We start from the raw sequence: 13852 nt of genomic DNA, 5'->3' as shown, positions 1-13852 counted from the left end.
AATCTGTAGTGATGAAGATTATAATATTTTAAGAAACTTCTTATTTTTTTAAAAACTATAATTTTACCAGTATCTTATGAAGTATGTTTAGACAGATAATTCAGTTAAGGTCAAAATTTTATCACTGAACCCACAAAATAAGCTGACTCTTTAAATCATGAATTAATTTCATGAATAATTCTAGCTTCACACTAGATCAGGCCTTGTAGTAAACTAGAAAACTTTACAACCACTTGCCTACTCTGCTTAGCAAGTCCTTCAGAGTTGTGCAGTTTCCTCCCTACTTATTGTGTTTTTCTCAAAATTTATGGCAATCTGTAAGCAATATGGATACTGTAGACCTTATAATATTGTGGGACATTTAAAGGGTTTCTCTAAAAAAATGAGAAAGTTAAAAAAAAAAACAGTGAATAAATTAATTGTACTACCTTCAGTAGAGATTCCACAGATACTTAATTAATCAAATCTGCTTTTAAATTATCATGAGTTAACATTTCATATTTTAGTTAGACCCTACGATGAGAAAGATTTTTAAAACTCTGATGAAACAAACTATTATGGATACATAAAATAGGGCTTTTAAAAGCAACAAATTATATGATAATTATAACTCTGGTTAATTTTGAAAAGACTTCTACCCTTAGTCCAATTCCTTGGGGGAAAAACATGTTACTTACAAAACTGCCTGACATAAGAAATCATTTAACCAATCAAATATTCCAAGAAATTACCATAGAAATACATTATCTGGGGGCATGGAGTGAGGGCAGAAGAACTCAAGATCAAAATCAAAGGGCAAAAATAAGTATCTGTTTAAGAACAGATGAACACCAGTAATTTGTATTGTAAAGTAATTTTAATTAATGCATTTTACTTACTTTTTGACTTACAATCTCATGTCAGAGGAATGTTACTCAAGAGGAGAAAATATTTATCTCTGAATTATTAAAATTATGCAGAATAATGACATTTGTATTTTGAAATGATGTAAAAATTCTAAGAAAAAAAAATGTTACTTTGCTGGTCCAAATAATATCCAATCCTAATACCCAAATGCCTTCAAAATACATCCCTATGCCACTGACTCACATTTTCATTAGTGCTGATCGCTCTTCTAAGCAGTTACACTTGCACACTTGTCTATGCAACTGCCATCCAAAATCTCCATTTGGATGTATCATAGTTTTTATAAAGTAAGAATGTCTCAGATTTGAGTTTATGGATCTTAAGCCAAACACAGTGTCCCTCACTTAAGTAAAAGACATCATGAGCCACCGTTGCTCAAGCAAGAAACCTCAGTATCCTCTGGACAATTCCTCTCCAAAGAACCAACAAATAGTGTTTGTTTTCCCTTCAAAATACAGCTTGAATCACTCAATTATCTCTAGCCCAAATCACACACAATCCAAGGTACTATTATCTTTAATCTGAACTCCTAAAGTGTTGTAACTGGCTACTTGACTTTATTCCATTTGCCACACCACAGCTACCTTTGCTTAAATCCTTTGGTGACTTCACCGATAGACTATAATTTCTCAAGACATAGAAAGGCCCTTCCCCACTTCTTCAGCTTTATCTCATATACTTCCTCCCTTGATATCTCTTTCTCCCACAAAAGCCTACCTTCCATTCTTCAAAACTATCAAAATCATAACATCCTTGGGATCTTCATACATGCTGTTCCATCTAAGACCAAAATTCTTCCTTCCTGTCCCCCATAACTCCAGCCCTCATTTGGCTAATTCCTATTCACTCTTTAAGGCTAAATGAAGGTCTCTAAATTAGATCTCCTACTTTATGTTATCATAGCATCGTCTAGGTCTTCAGAGCATTTATTACAATTATATAATTGTATAGTCTTGTTAATTGTACATTTTCTTCACTATCTGTTGAGCTCTACGAAAGTAAATACTAGAGTTACATTATTTACCTGTGAACTCTTAGCATCTATATACATGCTTAGAATACAATAGGTCCTCAAAAGTATTTTTAGTGAAATAAAGGAACAAATCTAAGAACTAGGGCACTTATCTCCATTATAAAGTCTTCCTTAATGAATCTAACTGGTAGATCTTCTTGGAATCCTGAAGTTTTTGTAGGCTTACTTCTTTAGTATTCAATCTTTTATTTTATATGCCTTACCTTCCTACTGGCAAGTGCCTCTATTACAGGTATTTAAGTTACTTGGCTTTGTATCTCTGCATGGCATTTTGCACAAAAAGATGAATAAATATTTTTTTAAGATTTTATTTATTTATTGGACAGAGATCACAAGTAGGCAGAGGCAGGCAGAGAGAGAGGGGGAAGTAGGGTCCCTGCTGAGCAGAGAACCTGATACGGGGCTTGATCCCAGGACCCCGAGATCACGACCTGAGCCAAAGGCAGAGGCTTAACCCACTGAGCCACCCAGGTACCCCATGAATAAATATTTAAAATAAAGTCAAAAGATGGGGCCTGGGTGGATCAGTTAGTTAAGCGGCTGCCTTCAGCTCAGGTCATAATCCCAGGGTCCTGGGAACAAGCCCTGCATCGGGCTCCCTGCTCAGTGGGGAAACACTTCTCCCTCTCCCACACCCCTGCTTGTGTTCCCTCTCTCACCATCTCTCTCTCTGTGTCAAATAAATAAATAAAATCTTTAAAAAAAAAAAAAGTCAAAAGGAAGACACACAGAAAAGGCAGAAGAGAAAATAGGCTGTTATAAAAGGTAACATTCAAAATTTAAAGATTTATAAGACATGTCTTTACAATTCAGATACATCAAGTATGTAAGTTGCTATGACATAAGAGGAACTGTTCAATACATTTTCTTCCATCCTTTCTCCCTCCCTCCCTCTCTTTTTTCACCATGATAAGTGTACTCTTTAATCCCTATCACCTGTTTCAACCATTTTCCCCACCAACCTCCCCTCTGGTAACCATCAGTTTGTTCTTTATAGTTAAGTCTGTTTCTTGGTTTGTCTTTTTATTTTTCTTTTTTCTTTCCTTTGCTTGTTTGTTTTCTTTCTTAAATTCCACATATGAATGAGACTACAGTATTTGTCTTTCTCTGACTTATTTCGGTTAGCATTATACTAGCTCCATGCTAGTTGCAAATAGCAAGATTTCATTTTTTATGCTGAATAATATTCTATTGTATATATATATTCTATATATATCTATATACAATATACTATACAATGTATATATGTATTCAATACACAATATATACAATATATATTCAATGCACCATATGTGTGTGTATACATATATACATATACACGTATATATGTATACACATATATATGTATACACACACATGTTTTCTTTATCTTTTCATCTATTAACGGACACTTGGGCTGCGTCCACAGTTTGGGTATTGTAAATCATGTTGCAATTAACGGGTGCATATATCCTTTTGAATTACTGTTTTTGGTTTTTCCTGGGGGTAAATATCCTCTTGTGTGATTACCAGATCATAAGGTAATTCTATTTTTAACTTTTTAAGGAATCTCCGTACTGTTTTTCACAGTGGCTACACCAGTTTGCATTCCTACCAAGAGTGCAAGAGGGTTCCTTTTTCTCCACATCCTCACCAACAACTGCTCTTTCTTGTTTTGTTTTGTTTTAGCCATTCTGACAGGGGTGAGGTCACACCTCATTGTAGTTTTGATTTGCATTTCACTAATAATGAGTGTTATTGAGCATCTTTTCATATGTCTGTTGGCCATCTCTGTGTCTTTGGAAAAATGTCTGCTCATATTGTCTGTCCATTTTTAAATTGAATTGTTTCTGGGTATGGATTTGTATTAATTTTTTATATATTTTGAATACTAAACCTTTATTGGATATGTCATTTGCAAATATCTTCTTCCATTTAGTAGATTGCCTTTTAGTTTTGTTGATTGTTTCCTTTGCTGCACAAAAGGTTTTAATTTTGATGTAGTCCCAACAGTTTCTTTGCATTTTTATATTTCTCTTGCTTCAGGAGACAAATCCAGAAAAAAGTTGTCAGAGAAATTACTGCCTGGGCTCTCTTCAAGGATCCTTATCGTTTCAGGTCTTACATTTAGGTCTTTAATCCATTTTGAGTTTATTTTTGTGTATGGTAAAACAAAGTTGTCCCATTTCTTTCTTATGCACAAAGCTGTCCAGTTTTCCAAATTATCATTTGCTGAAGAGACTTTTTCTTTTTTTTTTTTTAATTTTATTTATTTATTTGACAGAGAGAGATCACAAGCAGGCAGGGAGGCAGGCAGAGAGAGAGAAGGAAGCAGGCTCCCCGCTGAGCAGAGACCCCCAATGCGGGGCTCGATCCCAGGACCCTGAGATCATGACCTGAGCCGAAGGCAGAGGCTTTAACCCAATGAGCCACCCAGGCGCCCCTTGAAGAGACTTTTTCCCATTGAATATTCAGTCTTCTTTTGTCAAACATTAATTGACAATATAATTTGGGGTTTATTTCTAGGTCCATTTTTTTTTTTTTAGGTCCATTTTTAAGCCAGTACCATACTGTTTAAATTACTACCACTTTGTAACATAACTTGAAATCTAGTATTGTGATACCTCCGGTTTCATTTTCATTTCTCAAGATTGCTTTGGATATTTGAGGTCTTTGTGGTTCCACACAAATCTTGGGATTGTTTGTTCTAGTTCTGTGAAAAATGCTGTTGCTGCTTTCATAGGGATTACATTAAATCTGTAGTTTGCTTTGGGAAGTATAGGCCTTTGTGTTTGTTCTTCCAATTCATTAGCATGGAATGAATTGCATTCATTTCTTTGCATTGCCTTGAGTATCTTCCATCAGGGTTTTATAGTTTTCAGAGTACAAGTCTTTCACCTCTTTAGTTAAGTTTATTCCTAGATATTTTATTGGCTTTGGTGCAGTTGTAAATGAGACTATTTTCTTACCTTCTGCTGTATAGGAATGCAACAGATTTCTGTACATTGATTTTGCTTACTGAACTCATTTACCAATTCTAATCAATTTCTGGTAAAGTCTTCAGGTTTTCTATTTATAGTATCATGTCATCTTCAAATAGTGAGAGTTTTACTTCTTCCTTACAAATTTGGATTCCTTTTATTTCTTTATGTTATCTAACTGCTGTGGCTAATACTTCCAGTACTATGTTGTGTAAGAGTGGTGAGAGTAGATATTCTTCTCTTGTTCCTGACTTAGGGGAAAACCTCTCAGTTTTTCACCATTGAGTATGATGTTGACTGTGAGATTTTTTGTTTTTATTTTTTGTTCTATATTATTGAGAGAGAGTAAGAGAAGGGGAGGACCAGAGGGAGAAGCAGACTTCCTTCCCACTGAGTAGAGAGCCCAATGCAGGGCTCAATCTCAGGATGCTAGGATCATGACCTGAGCTGAAGATAGATCCTTAACTGACTGAACAACCAAGGTGCCCCTTCTGTGAGTTTTTCACATAAAGCCTTTACTATGTTGACATATAATAGACCTATTTGGCAGATCTACTTGGCAAAGGGGTTTTTATCATGAATGCATATTGCACTTTCAAATGCCTTTGACACAGTGAAATAATTACATAGTTTTTACCTATTATGGATGTGATGCATTGCATGGTTTTGAGAATAGTGAACCACCCTTGCATCCTGTGATTAAATCCCACTTGATCATAGTATATGACTTTTTTTTAATGTATAGTTGGGTTCAGTTTGCTAATATTTTGTTGAAGATTTCTCCATATATATTCATGAGAGATACTGGCCTTTAGTTCTCTTTTTCTGTGATGTCTATCTGGTTTTGGTATCAGGGTGATACTGGCCTCACAGAATTAATTGGGAAGTTTTCTTTCCTATTCTATTTTCTTGGAATACTTTGTGAAGAATAGGTATTAATTCTTCTTTAAAAGTTTGGTAGACATTCTGACTGGTGTGAGGTGGTATCTCATTGAGGGTTGGATTTGTATTTCCCTGATCCTGAGTGATGTTGAGCACTTTTGGCAAGGATGTGGAGAAAAGGGAACACTCCTACACTGTTGGTGGGAATGCAAGCTGGTGCAGTTACTCTGAAAAACAGTATGACAGTTTCTCAAAAAGTTGAAAACAGAGCTACCCTACCACCCATAAATTATACTTCTTGGTATTTACCCCAAAGATACAAATGTAGTGATCTGAAGGGGCACATGCACCCAAATGTTTACAGCAGCAATGTCCACAATAGCCAAACTGTGCAAAGAGCCTAGATGTCCATCAACAGAGGAATGGATAAAGAAGATGTGGCATTTATATATGTAATGGAATATTATGCAGCTATCAAAAAATCAAAATCTTGCCATTTGCAATGACATGAATAGAACTAGAGGGTAAGCAAAACAAATCAGTCAGAGAAAGACAACTGTCATATGATCTTACTGATATGTGGAATTTGAGAAACAAGGCAGAGGATCATAGAGGAAGAGATTACTGATTCAATCTCCTTACTGATAAATGGTCTATTCAAATTTTCTATTTCTTTCTGCTTCAGTTTTGGTGGGTTGTATGTTTCTAGGAATTTACCCATTTGTTCTAGGTTGTCTAATTTGTTGACATAGAGTTTTTCAAAATACTCCTCTGCAATTGTCTTAATTTCTGTGGTGTTGGTTGTTATTTCTTTTTTATTTGTGATTTTGAGTCTTTTCTCTCTCTCTCTCTCTCTCTCTTTTGGATCAGTTTGATTAAAGGTTTATTAATTTTGTCATCTTTTCAAAGAACGAGCTCCTGGTTTCATGGATCTCTTCTATTGTATATGTTAGTTTCTATATCATTTATTCCTGCTCTAATCTCTATTACTTCCTTCCCTCTGCTGGTTTAGGATTTTGATTTTTGTTCCTTTCCTAGCTCCTTTAGGAGTAAGATTGGGTTGTTTGAGATTTTTCTTGCTTCTCATGGTAGGACTGTATTGCTATTCACTTCTCCCTTAGAACTTTTTTGGTGCACCCCAAAGGTTTTGGAATGTTATGTTGTCATTTTCATTTGCTTCCATGCAATTTTTTATTTCTTCCTAGATTTCTTGGTTGACCCATTCATTGTTCTGTAGCTTGTTATTTAATCTCTGTGTATTATTTGTGGTCTTTCCAGATTTTTCTTGTGATTGATTTCTAATTTCATAAAACTGTGATCAGGGAAGATACATGGTATGACTTCAATCTTCTTTAATTTCTTGAGGCTTCTTTTGTGGCCTAACTTGTGATCTATTCTGGAGAATGTTCCCTGTGCACCCAAAAAGAATGTGTATTCTGCTGTTTTAGGATGGGATGTTCTGAATATGTCTGTTAAGTCCATCTGGTAGAGCATGTCATTCAAAGTCACTGTTTCCTTGATTTTCTCTGGAAAATCTGGATGATCTGTCCTCTATGTAAGTGGGGTGTTAAAGTCCTCTACTATTATTGTATTACTATTGATTATTCTATTTTTGTTTTATGTATTTGGGTACTATCATGTTGGGTGCAAAAATATTTAAAATTGTTATATACTCTTGTTGGAAGTTTAACATTTTCAACTATAATTTCAAACTACATAAAAGATATATTAATGATAACAGACACAAAAAATACAGCATCTCTCATTGTGAAAACGTGTTTTCTTAAGACTAGAGATTTTAATCAAGTTGGTTAATTTTTCTATTTCATCTCTTGACATATCTAACTTTAGCTCCATAACACTGTTTCTCTTTTAATAATATTTTCTCCATAAACCACTGCAAAAAATGTAATAAAACAGGTTATGGTAGCTGGAAGTTATTGCCAAGTATCTGGAGATTATAATACAAAGTCCAGAAGCTCTTGGAAAGACACCTGAATTTAAGGAGAAATAAATAAAGTGTGGAACTCTAAACATCCACTTACTCATCTTAATGATGTAACAATGAGGTGTTACCAGGTAGAGTGCAAGGTAAGACTTTAACCTCATCCTTCATCTCCATTCCTTTCCTCTATCTTTTATTCAGAAACAAAGATTTTCAGTGTGAGAAATAAGCCTGCCCTTTTCATTGGGATTCATATGGAATTCTACTTTTCTTTGACTCTTTCTGCCCTACTGGTTACCGTTTGCAACATAAGCCAATGGATCAATCTCTCTCTCTTGATAAATTTTAAGTAGAGTTAAATAAGGATTTGGGAAAATATACACAGGAGTCTTATCATAAAGTCTTTACTGTATTTTAAAGCCTAGAAGTTTATTTTCCATCAAAAAAGATTTTACTACATTTTCTGGATATGCTTAGACTCTACTTTCTCTGGCATTCAGTTTTATTAAATGAGATAAGTTTTTTTTTTTTTTTTTTAAAGATTTTATTTATTTATTTACAGAGAGAAATCACAAGTAGATGGAGAGGCAGGCAGAGAGAGAGAGAGAGGGAAGCAGGCTCCCTGCTGAGCAGAGAGCCCGATGCGGGGCTCGATCCCAGGATCCTGAGATCATGACCTGAGCCGAAGGCAGCGGCTTAACCCACTGAGCCACCCAGGCGTCCCTAAATGAGATAAGTTTTTGAAGCACCTACTATCTATTTTTTCCTTTTCTTAATCATTATTTGTAGTTAAGTCATTATTTATCCACAGAAACCATTCCTGTTTAAAGGTTTATACCCAGTGTCACATTACACTGTTAGGTTGGGTCTATTTCAGTCTAGGAGTTAAGCTGAGTCTAGAATCTTTATTCCTAAAACACCTAATCCTGATTCCTAATTCTTAACATTCAACTTCGTATTTTCTTTCTGGCAATTGCCTGAGGTTTTACACCTTCTCAAGGTATCTGCTCAACAACATTTATTTAATATCTTACAGGGCCAAAGGACAGAAATTTAACAGGATACATATAGATAGCATGATATCTTTCCTGAAAGATGTAAATGCAATAAATAGTCACTGGATGTTCATTATGATCTGGGTGCCAGAAAATTTTTTTTTTTTTTTTTGAGAAAGAGCACTCTTTTTATTGGAGAGGGCTTTTCATATGACCAACAGATGAAGGCAGCCCAGTGGGCATCCTGCATATCACACTCAAAAAGGAACATAGGAGTGGTCTACTAGAGACAGAGCTTCTCAAGTGTGCTTCCTTGTATTTTTTATAAGGAATATTTTCCTTATATTTTTTTTAAGTCTTTATTTGTTACTTTCTTTCTATGTTCTCTCATGGCCATCAGACCAGCTTCTATACAGATTGCCTTGATGTTGGCACCAGACAGGTCATCTTTAGCCATGATCAAGTCGTCCACAGTTACATTATCAGCTAGCATTATCCTGCTTGTGTGGACCTCAAAGATGTGCTTTGTAGTGTTTTCTTTGGGGAGGAAGAACTCAATCTTTCTGTCAATGCAGCCTGGTCTAATAAGTGCTGGATCCAAACTTCCTATTTGGTTTGTGGCCATGATAACTTTCATGTCACCCCTTGAGTCAAATCCATCCAACTGATTCAACAGTCCAAAACTGTTCATTGAATTCCTTTCTTACCACTGGCATTTTAGTCATACCTTTTTGTTCCAATTGCATCAATTTTATCAATAAACAGATGGATGGTACATGTTCTTCAGCAACGCAAAACAATTCCCAAACATCACCTAGGTACTTCTGAGTAAGTTCAGAGCCAACCACTTTCAAGTAAGGGGCTAAGGTTTGGTTTGCTACTGCTTTGGCTAATAAGGTTTTACCTGTGCCAGATAGATCATATAATGACCTCCTTTGGCGTATTTATACCCATTTCTTCATCAATATTCAGGATGAGTAGAGAGGAAGCTCCAGTTTCCTGAATTTCCTGGATTTGGTTGACCAACCCCCCAATATCAGCATAGGTTTCCTGAGGGCTCTTTTCTACCTTCATCACTGTGACCAAAGGATCCCTGTCAAACATGAGCATCCCAATGATGGCATGTAGCCAGTGGATGAGTATGACTGAGCAGCCTGGTTCCAGCAGATGTTGTCTTTTTCAAAGCAAAGAATGCTAATGTAGTGCTCTGAGCCCACAGATATAGACATGATGGCATTATGGTCACCAGTGATCTCTTCCAAGGTTCCTAGCAATGTGAGGGTCCCTCTCAGATCACCCATCTGATCTTTCCTCCTCTCACTTTTCTTCTAAAGGCTTCATTTTTTCCTGGTTTCTAATGAATTCTTCCTCCATGAGAAGGTAGTCTTTAATTCTAACTTCAACAATTTTAACAGGCACTGAGTATGAGGTGTCACCAGTGCCAGCTTGCTGGCAGCATCTGGTCCCTTTGTTTTCTTCTTCTTTCTCCCACTTTAGTTGGTACAGGAGGTTTGGATTTCTTGGTTTTTTTTTGTCCTTGTCACGTTTCTTGCCAGCTCCAGGGCCATGAGCACCACTCTGACTCTGATCCATCTTGCTTCAGCCACTCGAATCCTGGGTGCCAACAATTTCATTTTATTACACTTAATTCATGATCTAATAGTCAAGATGAGGCATGTATAAATACATGACATGTTTCTTAAAAACTCCATATAGTAAAAAAGAAAAAAAAAATGTACGGGGCTAGGAGGTCAACCTCTTAAAAATATTTTTTCAAAAACTTTAAAAAGACCTGAAATGGGTGGAATTACTAAAAGGATATTAAATGCTATCTTGAACCAAGAGTCATTTCTAATAACCTCGACTTCATACCCACAGTTAGCTATTACACTTTTTATTCATAATTCTAGTCTATCCATAATTCTAGTCTATCCATAAGTCTATCCAAAAGTCTATTATACTTTTTATTCATAATTCTAGTCTATCCACTTCATAGCTACAGTTAGCTATTATACTTTTTATTCATAATTCTAGTCTTGCCTTTTTGTTCTTTTTTCTTTTCTTTTTTGAAGATTTTATTTATTTATTTATTTATTTTACAGAGAGAGAGAGAGAGAGAGAGAGAGAGAGAGGAAAGAGAAGCCAGGGGACAGGGAGAGGGAGAAGCAGGCCTCCCACTGACCAGAGAGTCCAATGCAGGGCTCAATCCCAGGACCTTGGAACAATGACTTGAGCCAAAGGCAGATGCTCAACAACTGAGCCACTCAGGCACCCCTTGCCTTTTTGTTCTATATCTACTGTACTCTTTATATTCTAATATCTATAATACTTGTTATAATATCTTTCAACAGGCACATGTAAATGAAATTACCTGTTTAATTATTAATTGAGAAACTTGCTTTGTCCAGCAAAAAATAAAAAATATCCAAAAATGATTGTTTAAAATTTGCTAAACTATGTCTCTGAGTAGATAAAAAGAATTTCTAAGACTTATAATTTTTATGTAAATCATCCTATCAAGCGTATCAGACAGCTAAAAAGGAAATTGATGGAAGAAATCCCACCTTAGGCTTTCCAACTAATACTGTATGAGCTAGTCTGTTGAAACCTAGGAACTGAACTAGTATTGCCATTCAACAGCATAGCCAAAGAGGAGATTCAACCAGCATATAATTGGAAAAAAGTCAAATCAAACAGATTCACTATACTTGCCTGCAAATACCTAGAAAGATTTCTCTATATTCAAGAATGAGTGAGCAAAGACAAACAAAAAAATACAAACAAAACCCAGGGCCTATGAGAATAAGCTACAGAAACTGTAAAGGGAACATCATTCCTACTAGTTAGATCACTGACTATGATTTACTATAGGAACCAAAATAAAATTTTAGAAAGCTTTTTGACATCCTCAAATGTCAAAAGACATTGGCCCTATAAAATCTACACTGCAGGCAACAAAACAGGAATTTACATTTCAAGAAACCAAATCACTGCTACTGAATATAAACTTAGAGATGTACATAAGGAAAGGAAAATACAGAAGTCAGAGAAGATGTAGCTGAACAGTAATTAAATGATAGGAATAATTAAAGAATTTTTCCGTAACTAGAAAGAGACATGTATATGAGCATGTAACTGCAAATGTTCATCATAAAGATGATTTGTTTGTTTAATTAACAAGACAAAGAAAACATACTATAAGGCTACAGAAAAGAATTAACAGGCAGCCCAGAAAGGGACTTCATACCAGTATGAATTCAGACTTCCTGTCAAAGCTAAACTGAAACTGTCCAAATGCTTAAGCATTTGTCCATATTTCTAGACCTTTCAGACAAAAAGAGATGTGCCCCAATAACTCTGTGTCCAAGTATGTGTGAAAGTAACAAGGATGACACTGTCAGACATAAAAAAGTCAAAAAATTTAAAATATAAATATATAAATATGTATAGATTATATATTTACTTATAAATATATATGCTATATGTTATGATATATAATATATGTGATCAAGTTCAATTAATCATCTGAATAAACAAAATAATTACTTTTACCATCTTCAGTGAGATTTAGATGAGCAATTTTTCAAAGAGTTTTTCAGGAGAAATTTCAAGCATGTATACTGGAAGATGTTAATTTCAAAACTGATTATCTTCCCAAAAGAAATTTTCCTTACTCATAAGCTTAAGGCATTTTTCCCAAAAGAAATTAACCTCTCCATTCTGATATAGGTGGTCAGAGAAATTGCTCTGAGAGGTCTTAAAGTACACACACATACACACACACAATTACACATAAGCTTACAAATACACACATACACAAATATGAATACAAACACACATATAACTTTTCTTCTGTTAAAGACAGTCACAAAGGAAGAGGAAAACATACTGAAGATAAATCCATATTTTACTTATGGTTACCTCTCAGTGATGGAATAATGGGTGATTCTCCTATACAGTTTTCTAGATTTACCAAATTGCCTTCAATGAACATATATCCTTTTTCTCTAGTTAATAAAAATATGCTACCCCAAAATTTCACTTAATGTACTAATGATATTTTTTGTAAAATTTTAGGTAATTCATGTCTAATCACTCTCATTTCATTCAGTTGTTCATTTGTTTGTTGATTTACTTGTTTATTATACGGTAAATATATACACTAAGCATTTTCCATGTGCTAGCCATGTACCTAAGTACTGGCAACAGAGAAACAGAAAGACAGTCTCTTTCCTCATGGAGAGCCCACTGGAACACAATGCCTGAAATAAATAATTACAGCATTTGAGGAAAAATCCAGTTTGTTATGAGAGATCAGAATAGATTTAATTTGGATCTAGCTGACCAAGCAAGGTATCCTGAAGGAAATAACATATAAACAAAAACAGGGATTAATTGGAGCCTGACTAGAGAAAATATCTTTCATAGGAAGGAAGGAAGGAAGGAAGGAAGAGAGGGAGGGAGAGATGGAGGAAGGTAGGCCAGTGCTGTTATTCTCATACTGAAATGTTCAAATGTATTTCACTTTCCATCACACTGTTTTACCCACTAAGCACCAGTTAAAATTCTTTTAACTAAATTATTTTTAATGGCTTTCACAATGCTGGTTTAGTTTGAGTAATATAATCCTATTTACACTAGATACTAACTAACAAGATAATATCACAAAGAAAGAATTTCTCACAGATTCTGTAAAGCAGCCTAGGGCTGAAAGACAGATCTTAAATTGTACGGGGTGATAGGAAAGATAAAACCAATCAACTCATTTGCCATTAAAATTTTGTTTCAGTGAATCCCATTTGGTACAACTATGTCATATACTATCAACGACCTGTTGTGAGTCATGGTCAAGCCTCATTTCTGTTAGGAACAGCTGAGCAGAAGAGACGGCTATGGTAAAAAGACAAAATACACTGTCCTTTCCTGAATTACCAGAATTCATATACACAAGAATTCTTGGCTTTAAACAGAACAGAAAACCCACCTCAAATTTAATATTATTTTTTTAAAAATATTATTACTCACTACAATATAACATAAAATCCCTTTAAATGAATATGTGGCAACCTGGCTCTACAATACATTCTTCCTTAACACTAGCAGCATCATGATCGTAAGCTCTTCTTGTCCA

The 13852-nt window shown here is 35.0% G+C and overlaps 1 protein-coding gene and 1 pseudogene across 13 annotated transcripts in view; both read right to left on the bottom strand.

Annotated features, from left to right (window-relative positions):
- HDAC9 (histone deacetylase 9) overlaps positions 1 to 13852 on the bottom strand; it is a 924856-nt gene that overhangs the window by 282005 nt on the left and 628999 nt on the right. The window lies entirely within an intron of this gene.
- LOC101681206 lies at positions 8400 to 10800 on the bottom strand (annotated as a pseudogene).

This window comes from Mustela putorius, unplaced genomic scaffold (assembly GCF_011764305.1).
Source record: "Mustela putorius furo isolate JIRA1106 unplaced genomic scaffold, ASM1176430v1.1 tig00003845_pilon_pilon_pilon, whole genome shotgun sequence".
NCBI lineage: Eukaryota > Metazoa > Chordata > Mammalia > Carnivora > Mustelidae > Mustela > Mustela putorius.
The sequence above is the reverse complement of the archived record's forward strand: the minus strand, read 5'-3'. Positions and strand labels throughout refer to the sequence as shown.